Source organism: Hesperophylax consimilis, chromosome 21 (assembly GCF_061612785.1).
Source record: "Hesperophylax consimilis isolate HC1 chromosome 21, BYU_Hcon_1.0, whole genome shotgun sequence".
NCBI lineage: Eukaryota > Metazoa > Arthropoda > Insecta > Trichoptera > Limnephilidae > Hesperophylax > Hesperophylax consimilis.
This window is the reverse complement of record NC_142856.1, coordinates 4012191-4036561: the sequence shown is the minus strand read 5'-3', so window position 1 is coordinate 4036561 and position 24371 is coordinate 4012191. Positions and strand designations below refer to the sequence as shown.

Genomic DNA, 24371 nt, shown 5'->3' with positions numbered 1-24371 from the left:
GAAAAGATTACTGATGAAACGGAAGAAAAATCTTTTACTTCCAAATCTGGATTTAAGTGGAGTTCCGTTCCTCCGACACAATCCCGTAGTAGGCAACACAATATTGTTTACTCTCGTCCTGGCCTGACAAATGAAAGCAAAAATATTTCATCTATTGGAGACGCATTTTCATTGTTTATTACTGACGATATTCTCAAAGAAATAGTTACTGAAACCCAACGTTTTTGTGTGAGGGAAAACAAGGGCACAGCCGATGATGCATCAATTTCTACGGATGAAATTAAATCCTTTATCGGCATATTGCTTGCTGCTGGGAGAAACCGTTGCAGAAAGATGCAGTTGAAAGAGTTGTGGACAACGAATGATCTATTTAGGCAATTTTTTTATACAGCAGCTATGTCTAGAGATAGATTTGCATTCTTATTTAGTACTCTACGATTTGATGATAGAGTGACTAGGCACGAAAGAATCGCACAAAGTGGGACAAAACTGGAGGCGATAAAATCAATTTATGAAAATTTTAACGCAGCTTGCACTAGAAATTACTCCCCGGATTCCCACATCACCGTAGACGAACGTTTGGCGACGTACCGGGGATCATGTCCTTTCCGTGTATACATGAAAAGCAAACCTGGACGATACGGAATTAAAATATGGGTGGCAGCTGATGCCAAAACAGCCTATATTTTAAATACTCAAGTATACACGGGCAAAATTGGCAATGCCCGAGAAGTAAATCAGGGGTTACGAGTCGTAACTGACTTAGTAGCACCATATTACGGTTCTGGAAGAGGTGTTACGACAGACAACTTTTTCACGTCAATACCTCTTGCCAATAAATTATTGGATAATAATTTGACGCTGACTGGTACATTGAGGTCGAATAAAAGAGAAATTCCAAAAGAATTTTTACCTTCTCCGCAAAGGGAATTACATACAAGCCTTTTTGGTTTTACCGATGCACTTACAATTGTTTCTTATGTGCCGAAAAAGAAGAGTGCAGTGGCTCTTCTTTCAACCGAATTCCACGACGACAAAATTTCATCAGCGTCAGAGTCAAAAAAGCCAGATATAATATTACATTACAACTCAACAAAGGGGGCTGTAGACACCGGGGACAAAATGACAAGGGAATATTCCTGCGTTAGGTCGACAAGAAGGTGGCCATTTCGTATTTTCATGGAGATTTTAGATATGGCTGCCTTGAATGCTTATGTTATTTGGATCACTAAATATCCAGAATGGCATTCAAATGACCGAAGCAGACGAAAAATCTTTATCAGGGAGTTGGCCATGGACTTAGTGAAAAACAACATTAAAAGTAGAAAAGAAAGCGGTGTAAAATTTCACAAAGCGCAGCAATACGGCTTCGAATTATTTGAAAAAGTTATGCCGAGCACAAGCGACGATATTGTATTAAATGAAGTACAAGTTTTACCTACCAAGGCAATACGAAGACGGTGTTATCTTTGCCCGCGCAACATTGATAGAAAAACTAAGCTGTGTTGTTATACTTGCAGGAAATCTATTTGTGTTCTGCACAGGGTCCAAGAAAATTTTTGTACTAACTGTAAAACTATCAAGGACAATGCCAATAATGAATGTTGTTAAAATAATAAAAGTTGCTTAGGACGGATCTTTTGACAGATTTTAAACAATTCATCAAATTTTGATGTTAATTTTCAGGTTCTGCGAAAGTTCTATTCAAGTTCCGATATTATTTCAGTTCTGTGAAGTACCTGGCCTATACTGATATCATAACAGAACTTGAATAGAAATTTCATAGAACTTTAAAATTAACAAACAATCTGTCATTTTTGTAATAAGCATATCCGACCTTTAGAAATTTCTTCTATTATTCACTTTTTCTAGTATTTTTGCTGTTTCTTTTCAAGTCATCACTATACTAATGGTGCCATGATCTGCAATTTTAGGTTTGTCTAGTATTTTAGAATTTGTTCACGTTCATTTGATTACACAAACTCAATTAGTGTACTGGTTGTTTGTGTTATCTTGGTGTATTCTCAGTCGAATTGTTTCATTTTTAAAATGATCACGTTGGAAAATATTTTGCATAAAAATCCGTTTTGTTTATTTCATATTAATATTATAGTTTTTAATAATAAATTACGTGTATTTTAAATAATTAAAGCATTCATGATAGTGCATGTAGTCACTTACTAACATTTGGTAAATGAACAACATATTTTTCTATAAGAAAACAAACATTTTTCGACCATATCTTTTGTGCTTTTAATCATTTCTCTGTTTATCACTTTTTTATAAGAAGTCCCTCTACTGTTTTAGACGTGGTGCACTTTTCTCATTTTCCATTTAAATTTATGTATAAAGGTTTCAATTGCTCAAAGCATAGTGGTCATTTGGAAATTGTTAATTTATGCGATTGTTTATTGATAACTTGATATCAATTTTACAATGTTTTCCAGAACATCTAGTTCACTTTTGCAGTCTTGTGCAATAAGTATATATCCAGGAGTCATTACGCTATAATATCTTACAAGTGAAATGTTGTCAAAAACCGGACATAATATCCAATAGTTACTGTACCTTCTTATAACATTATATTTTATGTTTTTCCATCAAATTACGCAAAAATTGTGTTGTTAACGTCAGCTTATTTTTGTTTTGTCTTCTTTTATAAATATGATCCCAATTTTAGATTAGATTATTTCTTGGTAATCACTTTGCATTTCATTTTTTCATACAATTTATTCTGGAGTATATTTATTCGATTTACCAATAAATTAAAGTTTGGGATATGTATGTACCAAAATTAATAGCTGACAGAATTATTCGCTATTTAATAATGCTGATTTTATTCCATGTTGTTTGGGTTTAACTTTCATCGTGTTGTGTGTGTTTTTCTAAATTGTGAATTTTTATTTAAAAAGTTATTGTCTTCTAGCTAGGTTATAATTTTCGTTTATTTCATCTTCAATTTTGGGAACTCGTGCCGTGTGTATATGTTACATTCCACTTGCTCAAGAAAAAAAATTCTTTGTAATAATACGATAAAGAGTAAATATCTTACATTTCAAGTTGTGATTTTCATCACGCGATTTGTGTATAATATGTAAATATAACGATCGTCCAGTTGATTAGTCAGACATCTCCGAAGAATCGGAATTTGAGTTGAGTATACAGTTATATGTAAAATGAAAAAACAAACAAAATATATGTTTTCTGGGTTATTTGTAGAAAATTTAAAAATGTCGTACTAATGTACCGAACCGTTATACTTCCCGGTGTTATTTTTTTATAGCATATTTAATTTATAAAATACAGACACATGTAAATAATATTTGGTTTATGGCGAGCATTCGAACATTGCTTTCCTCATTATCTCAAAACTTTGTATTTAGAGATGTCTGACTAATCAACTGGATGATCGACATGTCTTGTTTACCAGTAATAGGTATGTTCATTATACTATATGTGTAATAATTTTTGCTAATATCTAATGTTTGTTTCATAAAACTCATTTATTATAAAGTAGGTACCTACCTTATGTGTTTCCAAAATGTTGAGGTGTATTTTTGTAAAAATATAATATTTTGAGGTGTGTTTTTTGTCTTTTTGTAAATTTCTTCATTTTACTACGATATTATGTGTGTAAGATATTTTAAAATTATATTAAAATTATGTTTTATATTACGAATGTCTTTTTCTATTTTCTATTATAATTTTGCAATTTTCAGTTTATTTAATCAATCCCTATAAATGGTCACCATAAAAGAGATAGCCTCCTAGTATGATGACGTTTCTATTCTAAATGGTGGTTTTTGTTCAGGGCAATACTGAACGCATTTCCCATCCTTGGCCGTGCGGAAAATATATTATATTAAATGCATTATATTTTATGAATTATTTATGAAATATCACATAATTATTGAATTAATTTGCGCTTGCTGGGATTTTGAACCCGCGACCCAGAATCTCAACCATTTGACCATGGGGGCCGTCATTACTAAGAAAAAGAGAGAAATTCTCCGGTTTCTCATATGTATCCTATTACGAGTTTATAAATACCGTTTCCAGATCTCTCATAAATATTGTTTATCAAAAACGGGGAATTCTCAGGCTACAATAAAAAAATATTTATTTCAAGATTGGATTTCAATACTTTAAAAATACCTTATTTTTAACAATTTGAAGTTATTAAAAATACCTTATTTTTTACAATTTTATTTGATAAAACATTACAAAACAAAACCATTCACCGTTAAAAATGTAAAACATACCTACATAAATGGATCAGTGAAAAACTATAAACTCAATATATACCTATTCAAGCAAACGCATCATTTATGATTACAGGTTAACTGCGGCACGATGCTAGATGATACTCTAAATGAAATTATAATAAAAACAATCAGAAATAAGATATTAATTTTTTTTTTTTTTGTAAACTAATGTTTAAGACAAGAATTTTTTTTCATAGCACAAAGGGTAACATTTATTTATAAGCAATAATTATTAGCTTGAAACACTCATCCACATTGAAAAATCTCCCGAGAAAAGATACATAATAATAATAAGAATAATTGTAGAAATAAAATAATTTAATACCTACATTAAATATCAACATACAACATTTGTTTCAAAATATTTAACATCCGTACCTAGTTTAGTAGTACGTAGTAGTTTTCATAAACTATAAAAGTAAAAAATACATATCCATCATTTACAGACCACCCTATGCAAGAAACTAGCCACCCACGTCGACGCTTAATCGCCAATCGGCAGTCGAGATTCGGAAACGAGGCGCGATGCTTGCTACGTACCCGCCTTCTCCGTTTTCTTTGAAAACATATGCGTTATGGTCTAAATTCATTAGAACATTAATTATGACTTTATTTATGAAACGATTTTGATAATGACTACTGAAATATGTAATATATACTTCCCTCTAATTATAACCAAAACAAATTTCATCGAATTATGTCATTAACACCTTTTAATAAGCAAAACAAATTGGGGGACTGAGTGACCCCGCTTCGGATCCAATGTGATTTTTTTCTTTCCGGGACGAAAGGGTTAAGTTCTAATGTTTCAAGTTTTTATCTTAGAATGGTAAATTTGTTTTATATAAACATAGGGAGAGAAAGAGAGTTTATGTAGTTACTTTATTTATTTTCTGTTAAAAATATATATGTGTTTTTGTTTTCTTCTTCAAGAATAAAGTGGGAGCTTGAGTTCTCCATACTCACTGGTGTCTCAGAGAGATTGTCTCTCGATAAGTGAGTAAGTGTTTGCGAATCTCATATTAGAGATATAAAAGTGAAGGTACAATCCCCATGTAAATATTGATAATAATATCGGTTGTGCAACACCAATCTGCGAATTGGTTTTCTCTTTTCGTTTTCTTGGTTTATAACTTGTTTAGTTTTATGGTTTTCTGTAAAAACTTATTTATTTCTACTAGCTTTGTCTTTTGTGTACATGTGCGGGATAGAAAGGTATTCGCGTGGGTTTTTTTTGTTTTTATTTTAAGGTAATTTTACTTCACTTCGCGGCGTAAAATTTCCGGGGGTTGCGGGGAATTGTAACGTAAAAGAATTGTGCAAGTTTGGATTGCCAGGGTAGTGCCCGATTATTGTTTTGTTGAGAGTTTTTCGGGTGGCTGCACTGCGATCGGTTTGACGGGCGGGCAGAATAACGCGGGTAGATTTAGATTGGAACATTACGGGAACAATACGCGAGACGACGATTCCGCGGTGCGGGTGGTTTTTGGGCGAGAAAGAGTGATATGGAAAATAATGAAAAAGATCGCGCGGATACCTTGAACTTAATATCCTTCGGAGACTTTCCGTTTAAATTTACAAAACATAAAACCAACGTTTCGACTCCTGTGTGAGATCGGCCTGTGCTTGTTCGAGTGTTGTGGCTTGAAGAGATGGAAATATACAATCGTTTGTTTGAAAGTAAAAAATGGTTTTATTTGTGAGGCGTAATTCCTTGGGGACTACACTGGATTACCAAGCATGCTGTCGAAGTGACACAAAGATGAATCATCATTGTTCCGTTAGACGTTAAATGGAAGCTGATTAATTGAGGATGGCCTCGCGCACTCGTTCGCACTCCATCTGACGAATCTCTACCCGGCGCAACCTGCTCATCAGACGTGACAACATGAACAAGGTTCTTCAATGTTTTTTACACATTATGCCTGCTTGCTTTAGCCCCATAATAGCCCTGGTGATTGACAAGGGTCCATGCTCATCAGACGGGACATCAAACGGGACATCAGACGTGACAACTTGTTTCTAAAGCAGCTTTAAGGCCAACATCTGGTAAACCCTTACTTCGTGAAATCAACTGAAAAATTCTTTCTAACCATAATAAATCAAAAATAAAAAAATTTATCCCAGGGCGAGTCCATCACAACCTTTACCCTGCCCACAACATTTAAAAAAATGTAAATATCAGATTTACACGGTTCAAACTTTCTGAATAACTACGCATTTTAAAATTTATTTTACTTTACATTCTTAAAATATTTTTCTGACCTTTTAAAACGCCTTTGGGATTAAATTTTTTACAAAATGGCATCGAAGTTATCCAAGTTTTTATCATTATTATTGTTATAGTTTACTAACATTACTTTTTTGGCTTGACTGTTTTTAACATGTATAAATTTATATTTATATTTTATGTATAAGCTGTTTGTCTCTTACCTTTACCAATAAATAATTATTAATATTATAAAGTCATTGACCACAACGGATAATGCTTGAGGCCACCAATGAAATATTCTGAAAATCTCGTTTCTTTCGCGGAATAAAGCTCCTTTCTAACCATAAACAAAAACACACCAATTTTATGCAACAGTATTTGTAATAATGTATATGTTTATAGCGTTCACTTTTTGATAAAACTCGCCAAATAACTTTTATTAGGTTCGTAGAAACAATTTTTCAGTATATTGGCCTACCTACCATTTTTTTCTCTTTTATTGAAAAGATGGCTTCGAAAAAAATACCTATGTTTTGTATATATCATTTGGTATAAAACATGTTTTTCTTCAATTTGTTTTATCCCTTTACTTGTTTTTTTTAACATACAAAATAAATTTACTATGTACCAAGGTTATAAATACAACAATAATTATATCTGCACTCTCCAATCCCTGAAATCCAGGCGAACGGCAGCTGACATGACATTTCTCCATAAAATAATACACAACAAAATAGACTGCTCAGAACTTCTATCCCAAATAAATTTTAACACCCCATCTAAAAGAACTCGACACAACAACCTTTTTTACACAACTAGTAATAATACAAACGCTGCAGCCAATTCCCCTATTTCTCGCATCCTTCAAACATTCAACTCAATTCAAACAAGCACAAATACTGATATATTTTTTGATTCTCTCCCTCTATTTAAGAAAAACTTTTTTAGCACACCGAATTCGCCCACATAACACATACAACCACACACACACAGGCTCATGCACACGTACACACAAACACTCACACACACCTCTCTTCTTCCCCAGCACACTAATTAACTTAGCTTAAAAATGTAACTTAACCGTAAAATGTATAATATACCTCATATGTATATGTCAGCGACATGTCATTGGTATAAATTATTGTACTAACTTTTATATCTTTGTAACTATTGTCATCTATGTAATTATATACTGTTTGTTTCTGCAATAAACAAAAAAAAATAATAAAAATAAAAATAAGCAAAAAAAAATTATAAATTCTTTTGTTATTTATTAATTACGTATTTATAAAAAAAATGAAAGAAGATTTCTTTTTAAGTAAGAATTCGTCAAACTAAATTCCATAAAAACTAAAATCACTATTTAACGTCATTACTGCTCAACGATTTTTTTCTTGTGTAACGACAGAAAAAACGACGAATTTTACAAAACAAAGCAATGAGAATAATACTTAGGCGAAAAAGATTTTTAAAAGTAACTAAAATGTTGAAGGAACTAAATTGGTTAGCAGTAAAACAGATGCTGAGCTGGAACGCGATGAAATTTATCCATAAAATAGTAAATCATCTATTACCAAAATACTTTTCAAACAAAGTTGTACACAACAAGGACATTCGTAGACATCACTCAGCAACGTTTAATGAAATCAAGCTACCAAAAAAGGACCAAGCTAATACGCTAAATAGTTTACTATTCAAAGGGATGAAGTATTATAATTCGCTGCCGGAAATTTTAAAATCTGCATCAATAATTGGTAGATTCAAGATGGATTGTAGAAGCCACATCAATAATTGGTATATTCAAAATGTATTGTAGGAGCCACATTACAGAAGAGAAAATAAAGTACATGTCATAATTAATTAGTAATTTGTGATGTACAAATATAATTAATAAATATACAAAACTAGTTATAATTACTGATCTGTGTACCGTGGTCGAGAGTCATTTTGTTTACGTCATTTTATATATATTTTATTATGGTTTACAGGTTTTATGAACGATTTTTGAATAAAAACAAGTTTCTTCAATTTTTTTATATCTAATATATTCATAGTTTGCAGTACGAACTTTCTGTAAATTTTAACTAAAGAATATTACAGATATCTATACATATATTACACGTAGGTATATTAAAAAAATGGTCTAATTTCTAAATCGACATCAATTTCTTAAGGTTTATCATCATCATTTTCATTTCTACAAGAGATTGTTTACCTTATTTGTCTTATTTTAAAAATGTGTTTTAAATAATCCGCTGAAATACGTGTCATGGAATTCTTCCTAATGATCTATGTAAAGGGACTATTTTTATATTAGCATTGGAACGTAATTTATCCAGTTCTTACATATCTTCAACCATCAATTTGCTGGAAGAGGATTTGAAATGTAGAACAATAGCAAGAACACTACAAATTCGAATTCGTTTGTTTGGAAAAAAAATTTGAACGACTGGAAGCGAGTTGTTTGTGGTCACCGTGTACATAATCTTTGAAAAGAAGGAAGAATTGAAAGAGCATATCGTTAAAGTATTCATTAGTTGTGTTGTGGCGAAAATTACCCCGAGGTTTCGCGGTGGAACTCTTATAAACTATATTGTGTTCTGTGCTGCTATTTGGTAAGTGATTGTTCGACATTTTTTGCTTCTTACCACAACTTGTTCATCCTTACATATACTATCACCCAATTCCAAAAAATACCATCCACTTCGTTTAGTTTTAAATTCATTCACAGTCTACAATTCATGTTAATCTGAATCTGTAATTCGGTAACAGTTTCGGATACAACAATTAAGGTCATTAATATTACACTTTACGGAATACGGAACTTAAAACAAATTTCTAATAAAGTTATGTAAATTGTAATGTATGTATGTGCGAGCTTGGGCCAGCTTCAAGAAAAGTATAACCATACCTACCGCATGATGTTTAGCCTTCCTATATACTGCAGCGCTTCCAACATGCTCACGGAAGGGCGAGTACCAGGTTTTACAGCCCTCATGATTCCGGGTAGTAGGTTTGAGGGAGAGGACAAACAACTACATATTTTTCCTTATCATGGAATCACAGCACAATGGAGAAAGTTGTTGGCCACGTCAATCGAATGCTTAACGCATAGACTAAATTGTCTTTTGTTTGTTCTTATTATTGTATTATTATAAATATGTATGTTTTATGGAATTTGAGGGAACGCACAAACGTACCAATGTTTCGGAATAAACTCGTTTTTTTATTTTTTATAGTGAATACCTCACAAGAGTCCCAACTGCTCCCGTCTGGAGCCAGTGAGACTATGGCATCCCCAATTGGGGGATGTTGTGAGGCTGAAGGTAAGTGGGGAAGGGAAAGAGGAAGGTGGGGAAGTACCTGGCTATTCAGATCTAGTCACTAAACACGGCTAAAGCCATTTGGAGCAACGTTTCAATTCTGAATGGTGGTCTTACACCAGGGCGATACTGGTAGTATCTTCCACTCTGGAACGTGCCGCAAATATACTATATATTATTTTAATTAATTAATTGTGAAATAACACAAATTAATCAAATACAATTTATTTGCGCACGCCGGGTTCGAACCCGCGACCTTCGGAATGGCAGTCCAATGCGTTACCACTGGACTATGCCGGCCGTCAATTATTATTATTATATATGTAATAAATAAATTAATTATTAGGTTTCCATGTAAATTAACAATATGTTCTTTCTTATATTATTTGTGTTGATGTTTTATTTCACATAAAAACGAGAATATTAATTTATGATGAAAACAGGAAATCTCCATTGTTATTATGTTAAATTTTCAGCCAACATGTTGTAAAATAAATAATTTACGGAATCAAACCAAATCGGATATCCTATTGTCACAGAACAAAGAAGTGATTGGAGCGTCCTTCAATAAAGAGATCCTTTGGTAGACAAGAAATCGACTAAACAATATCTTTATTGAGATAGGTATTCTACTTATTGTATACAAGGTTTTCATAACATTGAAGAGAATGATCTTGTAGTTGTCTTTAGAAATCTTAATTATGATTTTTCATTAACGCCACACAAGAGACCACGAGGAAAATATTTTCCTTATGGGCCTGTCATATATGGGGATGCTGTGTGAAGGACATTTTTAGGGAAAGAAAGAGGAGGAAGTTCGGGAAAGGATAAAGGTATGAGGGATGGGTATGAATCTAGGGATCAATGTGACCAAGAGTGACGGTCTAATGAATATAACCCTCCCACTGCGGCACAAGGCGATTCGTCGAGATACCAATTGGGGAGGCCAAAGGGGCTGCACAAAGGAGCCTCTCCTGATCTGGCGCATCCTGAACACACCTCAACAGATGAACCCGTGTACCCCTGCTTAGTCAACAAACGTAGCTAACCACTTGGGGGTGATCTATAGCAGAGGCGTTGGTTATCAAATAAATTGCTACTTGCTATTTTAAAATAGATTTTCGGAGTCTTATGGAATTTGATTTATCTCTTGTTTAATTGTTTTTCATTTGTTCGTACATATTAACTTTCTGACGTACTGCTCCTACACAAAATTATACATGCATCAGTTGATACACCAAACATTTTATCCCAAATTAACATCAATATACCATCAAGAAAATCAACAAGAAGGATGAAAGACATTTTCTATATTAAAGCCTACCACACAAATACAGGATATTTTTCCCTTGTACCTCGAACATTAAGAAATTATAACATTATACATGGCTCTAATAATGAAATAGACATTTTTAATGACCAATTTAAACACTTCAAAAAAAATGTATTACCTTTAATCATATTGAGCTGATATTGTGATGAAGCCCTTTATTTAAAGAGAAGAAACATTGTACCTAACTAATCAGTGTCTTACCAGTACAGGTGTGACAATAACAAATCGTTTATGAACATATTTGTATTTACCTTTTACCCATTCTTATTTGTTATTTACTTCTGCATATTTAGCTTATTCATTTTGTTACAATTTTTGTTATTATTATGTATTTAATCATCCATGTATGTAAATTCTTGGGCACCATGCCTGTTTTATGTACTTAAATAAAAATAAATAAATATCTAAATGCATTTAAAACCTGTAGATTTTTAAAGATTTCAATTATTACTACAACTAATATTTTATTTAATACCGATCTGTGGCTGAGTTGGCATCCCGTTTTGGTCCCACCCAGGCGTCGTGCGTTCAATTCCTCGGCTGGCTAAGTCCTCCATCACGACACAATCAACATTTTCCACTTACTGTGTTGGTAGAAAGAAATTTTAAATACTCAGTTTATTCGTAACTCGGGAATGTGAGTCTATCTTTAAAATAAATAAATACGTCTTTGAGCAATTCGTATTTACGCAATCGTAAACACCTGCTGGACAAATTTTAACAATTAACAGGAAAATTAAAATTAAATTTCCGATCTAATATTTAACTGTAGGTATTTACATATTATGTTTTACCAACTAAATAAACCCTTTGTCCCGTTTGAATATTATTTGCTGACGGAGTATGAACAACACTATACTAAATCCTTTTATATTTTGCAGACGGGTGAAGTACAATGGATTTATGCTGGTCTGCCTAATGTACATTTGAACAAACCACACGGGGTGTTCAACTCAAGAGCTCGCCTAATAGACGATGCCAACAGATATTGTCATTACATAAATCATTCTTCTCGTATGTGATTGCATACACTGACCTTGAATCACCGATTAAATGAACGATTAACTGAACGGTTAACAGCCTATGTAGCGTAGAAGTTATTTTATTTTTTAAACTAATCACAAAATCACTGTCTTGCGTCATTTTAATTTAAGTAAAATAAATAACTTTATATGTAAAAATATTTTTTACATCAGCTCCACACATCACCTCAGGTCCTATGACATCTTTGGGGATGCTGTGTGGAGGGTTTTTTAGGGAAACGAAAGAGAGAAAGTTCTTGGAAGGAAAAGGGTATGATGATTATATTATGTATTTCTTGCATCTCTTACTTTTCTGTAATATTTGTATTTCATAATTATTTTTATTTTTATTTGTTTTATATTTTAATCTTTATTTAGGTATATGAGAATTAATGTGTCTTTGTATGTGTATGTGTATGTTCTTAGTTTTTATAACTGGATTGTTCTCGTAAGTGAGATCGTCTGTAAAAACCCAGTATAAAAAAATAAATAAATGAGTGGGTAGGAATCTGTGGTGTTAATGTTTCCAGGAGTGACGGACGTATGAATCCGTCCCTCCCACTGCGGTGCAAAGTGATGCGTCGAAAGAGTCCGGGTGAGGAGGTTGAAAGGTCTCTCTTAACCAGTCTCTTCCGATCCGACCTACAAAGCGGCAAACGCAACCACCGTCAAAACCTAGACAAAACTCACCCTATGATCCCGGGTAACCCTGCTCATTACGTTTATTTATTTTTTTATTTATTAGATCTATGTAAGTAAAGCTTATTGTTTATTGTTTATTGTTTATTGTTTATTGTTTATTGTTTATTGTTTATTGTTTATTGTTTATTGTGTATTGTTTATTGTTTATTGTTTATTGTTTATTGTTTATTGTTTATTGTTTATTGTTTATTGTTTATTGTTTATTGTTTATTTTTTATTGTTTATTGTTTATTGTTTATTGTTTATTGTTTTTTGTTTCTTTACACTGTATGTTTTTAACGTTAGAACTTTTAACCTTACTAAAACAAGCCCGTGTTGAGGATGAGATTTAATATATTACATATTTACACCTCTTTTGGTATAAATACACAAATATGTATACAACCCCCAAAAATATAAACATGTTGATGAAATCGATTCGCCTCATAAGCAGCAAATATAATCAATAAATTCTTTACTATACATTGAGCGTTCATCAAGTTTTAAAAAAACGGTCCTTAATATAGTGGTAACGTAGTTTTCCGGCGCATGAAGAATCCTTAGACGTAGTGACGTTAAATTTTATGAATTTAATCAACCCCATTCGCCGCTTGTTCCGCCGCCTCTCGGAGATCCTCGTAGCAGCTCGTAGCACAGTGGATTCGTAGCTCGTATCTGTAGCGGCGTATCCCACCGTTTCTCAGGCATTCTCGTTTAGGCATTCCCTCGTGATGGGTGTACTGCGGGAGCAAGCTTATACCGTAGACGAGACGGCGTCTCAACACCCCGCTCAGGCAGTCGCGCGTAGCTTAGTGGATTCGGGCGTCGCGAGTGGACGGTTCAGTGTTGACTATCAAGACATTTACAGGAATATCTCGGACCTGTTGCCGGAACGCAACACGCTGCAGGAAGCGAGGGTTTACGGCGAGGAAGACGCAACACAAAACGGTCTGTAAACTTTACAACTTTACAACTATTCAACTTTTTCTCCACGCTGTATGTGATTTTTATACGATATTTTACTACAGAAAAGTGATGATTTCAAGTGGAACGAGCTCATTTATATCATTTACTATACAGTTTTGTTTATTTTATAACGAGGATTTAACTATCACCAAATTAGATGCATGATGTCCATAAGATGGTAGTTGAACTGTTATTTCTATTTATCACTGAAATCAGCAAGAAAAAAATGTTTTTGTCTTAACTAAGCACCTGTGAAACTATCACTGTAGTTTGTCAACATGTACAACAGGTATTTTGCTCCGTGGTTTCTTAATAACGATACATACGTACATAATACATGTATTCGTACGTTCATATAGATATTCTAAGGGAGAATAATTATTAGTAAAACGGTATTAAAACTTTATTTAACTAATATAGATGTTGTTCCATAAGTAACTAAAATATAGGTACTTTAAATGGTGAAAATAAAAAGAAAAATACCAAGGAATAAGTATACAAAATAACAAGTTTTGTGAAACAATAGTTTCAATTGATGAGAAAGTTTTTTTTATTTTTCTTCAAGATTTTTTTTTTCGCTATAGTAAACAATTTTTTATACTACGGTAGTTTATTAACAGATTCCAAATAACGCCGCCTTTTTAAGGTGTATTTAATATGAACTAAGTACAAAGATTCAAAGTACATTGTTGTTATTTTACTTCCCATTAAAATCTTAAAGTCCGTTTATATTTTCTAATAAATCATTAAAAAATTTATGCAGTTACGAAAAATTTGTTATTTTATTAAAAAATTCGGAACTTTTGTGGCTAATAGAAAGGTCGTGCTTATTTGTTCCAAAATTACGTAATAAAAAGCTTTAAAGCTACAAAAGAAGCATTTTTAATGTTATTCATAAAAATGTTTTGGAAAAATCTATGGAACCACTGTTTTCGTATTTATTTTTATGCATTGGAGAATCACACATTTAACGACTACAGATTTAATAAAAAACACAGTTTTTTACGAGATGAAAGCATAAAAAACATAATTATTTATTAGTAGAAAACAGGATTTTGTTACAAGGATTTCGAACAAGTAATGTTGATGAGGAATTTTTCGATGTATTATTCCACATTAAAAACTACCAAAAATAATATGATGACTATTTATCCAGCATATTTAAATGTTTCCGCACAAATTTATTACTAAATCAAAATGTATTATTTGTTTTAAGAATGTACAAAATTCTGCTAGGTGTGGTTATTTATATGCGTCACAGGTGTTTCGCCTTATAAAATTTGAAATATTTAATGAACTGTAGTAATCCTATAGTACTCCCAAATGTTAACTTTTCGAATAAAAACGATAATGACGCTGAAAGCTCTGCTGTAACCTCTCCCTGCTTCGCATAAACGACGCTTGTGCCAGAAGGCGCGGTTGCAGCGGATCTCTCAGCGGTCAGACAACGATGATGATTATTTTAAAAATGATGTTGTTTCAGGACAATTATGTTTACAATATAACTAGCTCTATTTAATTATTGATTCAGATCATATCAAGAGTCTGCATTATATAAATATATGTATGAATGCTAATGAAACAAACAGTATGTTACGAGGTTTATCCTCTCTGCCTACCCCTGCGTGGAAATAGCGTAATGGTAAGTTAGTTAATCAGAAATAAATACTGGATAAGAGTTTGTATAAAAACAAGTTTTTATTATAATGTAAATGAAGCAAGGACTATGTGCCAAGAGATAGTTCTCTAGCAGTCTATCATCTCTGTCTGCTTTCGAGGAAGCTGTGTGATTTTATTGATTTGTTGAATACATTTGATACGAGAAAATTATAAGTAAACGAATGTAAACATGGTTGTTTTATGCACATTAAATAGATATAGGTATATATACGTACGTTTAGGATAAGATGCAATATAGTTGTGAATACGTTATGGTCCAATCAACAATAGTTTCTAACTGAGCAGTGTCTGGTAAGTTTTTAGATTTTCACGGCCAAAAGCATTTTTGTTGTTTGTTTTTGGGGTGTTATGCCGTGTTGCGCTAACTCCTTCTTTAGCCGACGTTTTGGACAGCGTTGCAGTGTCCATCATCAGGGCAGATCCGGTAGATCCGAAGATGTGTAATTGTTGGTTGTCGAGTTTGTATCGCTTCCAAGTAAATAAGCACAAACTCGACAACCAACAATTACACATCTTCGGATCTACCGGATCTGCCCTGATGATGGACACTGCAACGCTGTCCGAAACGTCGGCTAAAGAAGGAGTTAGCGCAACACGGCATAACACCCCAAAAATAAACAACAAAAATGAGCAGTGTCTGTTCGAAAAAACTGTTCACATTTAAAAAATTAAAGTTATTAGTCTGTATAGTTATAAGTTTTGTTACTAGTTTATTCTTACAGTTGTCTAAAATATATGTATATAGCAAACTGTTTGGCATCTGCAGAGAAATCGCGTGTAGATTCTTGATATCCAGCCTTTTCGAATAAAATAAAGTCTCGCGCTCACTTTGCCGCTCCCCGATCCTTGCCAGATGCGACCTAGGCCCATTCCGCCGCCCGGCGTGATGCGACCCTGACCAGGAGAGTCCTGGGTCAATGTCACGCGATCGATGCAACCGAACCACCCAACGCCACCCATCACAACCCGCTACAACCCGCCACCACCCACCTGTGCCGCTCCACCCCGCTCAGGTGCGGCCGGTGCAAGGGCACGCGCCCATTCAGATTGCGCTCGTGTATTGGTGCAGTTCGCACGAGCGCAAGGCGGAACTTAATGGAACATTACGGAAAGGAACATCATGGAACGGAACATTCCGGAACCTAATAATCGTTATTGAAATTCGAGCATTGTGTGGTTGATAGCTTTCAAAGTCGATTCTACTCGTTGATAAGCAGGTTTTTTTCATACAAAACTGTTTATTGAATATATTATCAAAATACCCAACCAAACTGAATAATTTTTTTTACACCAAGGCACATAAAATATCTTATTCTACTCCGAAAAATTTTATGATTTTTTGTTTTAAAAAAAGAATATTTTTATGTGAATACCGCACAAGAGTCCCAACTGTCGGGGGCCAGTGAGACTATGGCAACCCAAATTGGGGTATGTTGTGAGGGTGAATTTACTGGGGAGGGGAAGGAGATGGGGAGGGGAAGGAGATGGGGAGGGGAAGGTGGAGAAGTACCTAACTATAAAGATCTGACCAAACATGGCTAAAGCCATTTCAAGCAAATTTTCAATTCAGAATTATGATCTTACACCAGGGCGATACTGAGAGTATTTCCCACTCTGGAACGTTCAACAAATATACTTTATACTATTTTAATTAATAAATTGAGAATTAAAACACATTAATTAAATGGAAATTGTACCGGGATTTGTACCCTCGACCTCAGGCTTGCTAGTCGAGAGCCTTACTTTACCTCGGAGGTCGTCAAACATGGAAATTATTTGCAAATTTGTGGATATTATTGAAAATAATATTTTAATATCCGGTCTGCCAAGTACAAAAATATTAAAAAAGCGTTTATACGACATATTTGTGTTCCAGCGCAAATTGGTAGTTTTTATTTTAAATTTCTGCACATCATAAAACACATTTTTTTTTTAAATTTTATGAAATTTACAATGTAAGTGGGATATATTTTTTTTAATAATTACCATAAACTCACACATCATTGCCAAAGCTGCCTCCATAATCATGTAAAATCTAAATCCAATTAAATTTACGGGGACTAAGTGAAAAATAAAGGATCCTAGTTTTGACTTCAAAAAGACAAGGAGATTCGTGAGAACATATTATGATTGACTAACGTTTCTGATAATTACATTTGTGGGGACTAAGGGACTCCTAATAAGTCAGTGCTGTCGATAAGTAAACTTCACTAATTAAATATTCAAATCAATTTTTTATATAATATGCCTGCGGTCAAACAACACACAAATCTGCAGTAACAACGAGTATCCACAACAATCGCCACCATTTGAATGCTAACTTTGCTCGATGGCACTGACTTGATCACGTGACACGTAACATGAGAAAATATGACGATTGACCTAAATTTATCTGACAGCGATTAATTTTGCGGAACTATGTAAGTGGAAATAAAGGATTCAAATTTTATAGGGTTCTATGTCAATTCAGGACAGTGGCAATTCAACACACTCAAGTTTAATAGTTAAAGTTAGGATAGATTTATAGAGTTCCATGGCAACTCATAACAGTGGCAATTCAACATACTCAAGTTAAATAGTTTAAGTTAGGTTAGATTTATAGAGTTCCATAGCAACTCAGGACAGTGGCATTTCAACATACTTTTGAAAGGGATATTAAGACATTATAGGTGATGAATAAACATTTCCTATAAATTAAACCTGTTAAATCACTTTTCATGACTTTATATACCTTTTAAAATCTGTGTTGAATTGCCACGGTCCTGATTTGTCATGGAACTCTATAAACCTAACCTAACGTAACCTAGTTTTTTTAACACTTTTCATGACATTATATCACAAGAGTGTTTTAAATTCAAAATAGAGCCGTACGTTATATATATATAATCTGCCATGGGATACACATGTCAAAGATATATACTCACAGACACAAATACTTCCTCTTACAGTCCTACCAAAGTATAACATCGCAACTGCCATTCTACAAATAATTCAACACTCCTCACACATCAACACTAAGCCAGTTTTTAATTCTGACATACACCAGCACAAAACACGATCACAAAATCAAATACATTTATCGTCATTTACTTACACGACCAAATTTTGAATTAAATCCTTACAACACATTGCACATAAACAATATAACGCATTACCTAGTAATTTAAAAATTCTGGCAACGAACAAAAAAACATTGGCAAAAGCTCTTAAAAGCTATTTCCTTAGCAGTTTCATTAATGACTAACACAATCTATCTCTGGAACTCCATAATAACATCTGCGTTTATTTATTTTATTTATTTGTCTTGTCCTTTCTAATGTTATCTTTCCCGAAATGAGTTTTATAAACTCACTGGGAATAATACATTATTACTTTGTTATCATTTTGTAATGTATTTATTATCTTGTAATAAAAAAATAAATGTCCTGAGTTGCCCGGTAATTAGTTTATATTAAAACAAAATAAATCAAACGCTTCTGATCAGTACAAGATATTTGATATACCTTTTGATTTAAGTAAAGATCGTTCATGGTATGGTTGGGTATTTCGGCCTCATATCCAAAATTAAATTTTATTTGAAAAGATCCTAAAATTGAAAACTTGTACATTTAATTTTGCTGATATGTATCTGTAGAGTAAGAAACTACGGTTGCATGTCTTTTATTTCATAGTAACGTAGTGTACAAAGATATTGATAATTTTTGAAACCAGGATTGTGTGAAATATATTAATTAATCTAGACAGATTGATATATCTCATCGACACTTCAACAAAGTTGGAAAGTTTCTTAAAAAACTTACTTATTCTGGCTACTATTTGTTAAAGATATACATTACATATTTACTCCCAACTGCCCTAAGGTATTGCAACTATAAGTTGTTTGAAAATAGACTCAAGGAACTAAGATTACCAACCTTACAAGATAGAAGAGAAAGGGGTGACTTGATTGAGACTTTCAAAATTTTATCTGGACATTACAGTTGCCTTAGCATCCAAGAAAACTTCACTACTAATAAAAATATAAATCCCCGTGGACACTCAAAAAAAATTACCAAAAATCCTTTTGCATCTAATCCTAGAAAACACTTCCTTGCAAATAGTGTAGTGGGTGCTTGGAACAAACTCCCACAACATGTCATCTATGCAACAAATATAAATCAATTCAAAGCTCTATTGGATTCACATTTTGAGAGAAGAAAGGACTTAGTTCAAACTTAAAACAACTCAATTACTGTCAAACTTGTTGTGAAATCAGATATGAGCGCATCAGCAGAATGCTGCCTGCTCATTACATAATAATAATAATAATAAAATGGAAAGGTTTTGAGGAATTTTCTGGGACTTTTGTGAGACTACAAAAAACAAGGTACAATATAGTACCTACCCGACTATTTCGATCTGACCAATGAAAATTGCCCAAGACTTTTTAAGGTACTGATTACACAGGCCTGCAAATTGACACTTTTTGATAGTTTTTTTCACCGTAATGGGTGAATCGTATGTATTTTGGTGCGCTGAGTCCAAATATGCCCTCAGTTTTTCTCCAGCACGTAGGGATTTTCCGCAAAATGAAAATGAAAGTTATGTAAAACCCGCAGTACATATAGGTAAAAATGTTTTTTGAAATAAAAAAAATATATATTACTAGTGGTTTATTTACATTTTTAAATACAAATTGATAAAAATAATATGTATATACAATAAGGATTTATAATTCTTTATAATATCTACATCTTTTTCCCTCAAAACTCCGTTTTGAGCTTTTCCGTTTGCGTGGGATGTCTGGAAGTTCTCTATGGAGCATCCAACAATAGTCTCCCACCATATTCACATCCCATCGTCCTTGGTACTGGAATACCGGGTCCATGAGGCACAGGTCGAAGTGCAGATTGCATGTTTGGGTAACATATATCTTTTTTTATTTTTAGAATTATACCATTGTATGTTGCAAGAATAAAAGTAGCAGTCATCACCGTGGTTTCTCGGCTCTCTCCAAATCATAGGCACCCCAAAACGAAAAGATTTCGCCTTTCCTTTAGACCACTTGCAAAGTCCTTCAACACAGCCTGAACACACTCCATGAGGGGCCCAAAATTTTTCTTGATCTCCGATCTTCACACCAAAATAGGCAAAGTACACTTTTTTTAAAAACTCCGTAATACATCGAGTTTGTTTTTTTTAATACAAGTTCGCCACAAATGTAACAGAAACTATGAGGATTATTAACACAAGCTCTTGAAGACATTTTGAAAGACACTTTAAGAATGTTTAAATTGAAATGAACAAATCGAAGGACAACGAGGGGTATATTTAGGACAATGGGAAAATCCAGGTTTTACCATCTTAGTCACTAAGCAAGACACCTTTCTACTGGGTTTCCAATGTTTCCATGATTCATACGCTGACTAATACTGTTAAATATACTCATTTTTATCATATTTCATAGTTTCTGATATAAAACTATAAAGCCGAATAGGAAAAACAACTTTTTTCGGTATATTCATAAATATACGCCTTAAGGTAGGCAATCCCGCAGAAAAATGCATTTTGCGGAAAATTCTTACGTGCTGGAAAAAAACTGGGGGCATTTCTGAACTCAGCGCACTAAAATACATAAGAATCACCCATTATTTTAAAGAAAGCAACTTGGTCGCAGGCCTGTGTTATTTGATGCTGTTCAAATATAAGTTTCTTATTTTTGTTCGTCATGAGCATAGATACTCTCAGTATCACCCTGGTGAGAGACCATGAAATGAAAAGAAACGAAATTTAAAATGATGACGGCTTAGTAACCGTATCTGTTGAATAGCTGGGTGCTTTCCTATCTTCCTCAAACACATCTCAGTCTAAAATAAACAAAATTATATTGAAATTAGCATTTATTTTTTATTACTTAGTCATTATTGGATTTTCTCTTTCGCACAGGCTTTAAAATTAACTGTTTTTGAACGTTTGCTTCAAAATAAAACTAATTATGATTTTTCAATATGGATGGATAAATTCATCATCTCCATTCAGATAATCATTTTCCCCACAAAAAATACTCCCCGCAAATAACAAAATTCTTAAAAAATCAGGATTGCCAATTCTCCGAGAATTGGCAACCCTGATGTGAACATTGTAGAATAAAAGATATATTCCTCACATAGACTGGTTATGACGAGCAGCAGATTCAGTCGTACAAACCACGCGGTGCGTTTTATTGTGATTGTGGACTATTCGTTTCAAAACGACGATTTATTAATTCTACTTATAATAAAATATAGTTAAACTTATATGATATATTCAGAATCAGCGCTTATTGATCTATATAAATATATTTTTTCACTGGAGTTCCTTGTGATCATTTTCGTGAAACGTTCTTAGTGAGAGCTCTTGTTTGCGCTTCAAACGTGAATAGCTACTGGCTGTATATACATCTGATGATTACACGTGTTTGGAGGTGTACATAATGTATTTGAGAATGTGGCACCGGTTGCTAAAGGCAATCAAATATTCTTCTTACGCAAATATGCGTTGCTGGTTTTATGGAATATGACTAGTTTAAAAGACGTAGTTTGAAGTAAAATTTTAACATGAAAGCAAATCTAATAACTTGTCAAAACTTTTCGATCGAATTAAAGAATTTCTTCGAATCACATCTGCAAAATATTTTATCAGTTATTTCAAAACTCGGTATTGCTTTTTTAAAAAAAATACATATTTGAACAAGGTCACTGCATAAGATTTTTGTGTTTGTTTATTCTTTATTTCTTTCATTGACTTTGTTCTAATTTACAATATTTTGTCCTGCTTACTTATATAATCTTATATTTTTTCTTTTCTTTCTTATTTCTTTATTGTGCTATGACTGTTAATAATTATCATGTATGTACATACATGGCACTTATGCCGTTAAATCTAAATCAATAAATAAAAAAACAGCCTTCGTAATCTAAACTCTTCTTGAAATGGCTTTAGCTGTATTTAGTAAGCAGTTCTGAACAGCCATTTAATTGCCTACGTAACCGCATCTTCTCCCTCCCCCCTACCTGCAGTCTCACAACTTATCCTATGGTGATGCCGGTTCTATGATAACTCCCCAAATTTGCAATTCAACACACCTATTAAAAGTGCTATAAAGTTACTAAAAGTGATGAAACAAAAACTAGGTTAAATAGTTAACATATGTAACTATTTAATATTAGTTACATATAGGTTACATATGTAACTATTAAAACTAGTTTTTGTTTCATCACTTTTAGTAACTTTATAGCACTTTTTATAGGTGTGTTGAACTGTCATTTTGATGAGTTAACCGGTCACCGGGGATGCTATAATCTTACTGGCTCCATATGGTTGTATGAATTTGAGGACTCTTGAGCAGTACTCATACAAAAAATTTAAAATTTTCCGAAAACACTTCATGTACTCAATAAACAAAAACAATTACATAAAACGTGTCTAAAATACACGTTTTTTATCTTAAGGTTATTAAGACAAATCATTTGTTTGCGCCCGTATATACGCAATATGAATATGAATCAATAGTTTTGTTCGTTTAAAGACTTAATTCTTTCGAGAAAGGCACACAAATACATTATTTTACCGATGATTCAATCCAATATTGTATTTGTATGCCTTTCTCGATAGAATTGAGTTTTTATATGGACAAAACTATTTATTCATATTCATATTGCGTATGTGAGGGCGCAAACAAATAATTTGTCTTAATACTGTAAAGCAATACCTTGCAAAAGCGTATTTAAACTAAATTAATTAATTAATGCCATCTGTGAACACGTAGAATACAACGAGCGTTGCGTTTAACCTTAAGGCAACGAACTAGGTACCTACATAGTTTTGCAAAATCATGTGTTGTAGAAATATTTTAGAAGCTATAATCAAATACTGCTAGAAGAAAACATCTTGGCCTTTAAAACAATCGATCATTTTTGGGTCTTTTTTATAAGCCTGGAAAAAAATAAAGTATCGGGCCTATAAAGACTGTTTTAAAGTTAAAAATCTTCTACTTAGCATCGAATCTTCGAATCGTTTTCGGTTATATTTTTATTGTGTAATGTGGCAAATTAAGTTCTGTAGAAAATTATCGTATGATATTTAAATTTTTGTGCCTGAACTTCATAAAGCAAAATAAAACACACTTTTTCGATGTTTTTTCTTGCACAGATCCATGCGGCTGGTGTTAGCGGGAATTTAAACCTTATCTACATAAGGAGTGTTATTGTTAGCGGCTCGATTCCAAATGTTACACGACGTGATATGTGTTATTTCTTCCCGTTTTGTCGGGCTATTATATATTATGAAAAATGGTTTAAGTATTTACAATGGTGAGTTATTTGTCGATAGTTAGAAAACAATAGTGATATATGTGGAATGGAAATCATACCGATTGAAAGTAAATTTAGTGATTATTGATTAATAATGGAATCTATTTCTTGATTTTTAGACGACATAATACCCAAAAATTAAGTTGACATAAGTGAAGAAAGCGTCTACAAAAATATTCGGCGAATTGCCCGGGGAATTATACCGACGAAGGCCTAGAAAATTGAACTTTCGGCTGGGTTTATTTTAATTAATTCTTATAAACATATTACCAAAATGTCCGATGTTCAACCAATTTTGGAGGCGGGTATAAGTACCATTTATTGGATAACCAACACTCTTACCATAGGTCACTCCAAGTGGTTCGAAATGTTTGGAGACTTAGCAAGGGTGCCCGGGTTCATGGGGTGAGATTTTTCACACCTACGTGGCAGGCCGGATCGGGAAAGACTGGTTGAGGGAGAACTTTTAACTTCTCCAGACGGACACTCTCGACCTTGCCCTGCAGTAGGGGGAATGTATTCATACGTTCGTCACTCCTGGCACATTGACCCCCCAGAT

General features: G+C 33.3%; 1 protein-coding gene across 1 annotated transcript in view; it reads left to right on the top strand.

The window, feature by feature from the left end:
* Positions 1–13658: 13658 nt before the first annotated feature.
* Positions 13659–24371, top strand: part of LOC149413528 (synaptotagmin-10-like) — a 456392-nt gene continuing 445679 nt past the window's right edge. Inside the window, exon 1 of the mRNA XM_089644730.1 lies at positions 13659–13784. The gene's annotated coding sequence lies outside the window, so the exon portion shown is untranslated. The remainder of the gene's footprint in view (positions 13785–24371) is intronic.